This window comes from Sinocyclocheilus rhinocerous, unplaced genomic scaffold (assembly GCF_001515625.1).
Source record: "Sinocyclocheilus rhinocerous isolate Xijiao unplaced genomic scaffold, SAMN03320098_v1.1 scaffold1724, whole genome shotgun sequence".
NCBI lineage: Eukaryota > Metazoa > Chordata > Actinopteri > Cypriniformes > Cyprinidae > Sinocyclocheilus > Sinocyclocheilus rhinocerous.
The window spans coordinates 251,798-252,153 of record NW_015626034.1 but is presented as its reverse complement, the minus strand read 5'-3'; the positions used below and the strand labels follow the sequence as shown (position 1 = coordinate 252,153).

Here is a 356-nt window from a genome sequence, read left to right as displayed (position 1 = left end):
TAGCAAGGACATCGGTAAAATAATCCATGTGACATAAGGGGTTCAACCGTAATTATACGAAGCTACGAGAATACTTTTTGTGCGCAAAAGAAAAAAAAACGACTTTATTCAAGAATTCGTCTCCTCCGCATCACCCTAGCGCCATTTTTGAGAGTATCCACTGAACGTAAATTGCGTATGCTGTTTTGTGTCAGCTGTGCCATGCGGATACGTTGTTTTCGATCAAATCAAAGTGTAAACGGCATATCCGCATGGCACAGCTGACACAAAACAGCATACGCAATTTACGTTCAGCTTTGTAAAATTACGGTTGAACCCCTGATGTCACATGGATTATTTTACCGATGTCCTTGCTA

At 41.0% G+C, this 356-nt stretch overlaps 1 protein-coding gene across 1 annotated transcript in view; it reads left to right on the top strand.

Annotated features, from left to right (window-relative positions):
• LOC107708536 (Niemann-Pick C1 protein-like) overlaps positions 1-356 on the top strand; it is a 34,796-nt gene that overhangs the window by 29,982 nt on the left and 4,458 nt on the right. The gene's annotated exons all lie outside the window — the stretch shown is intronic.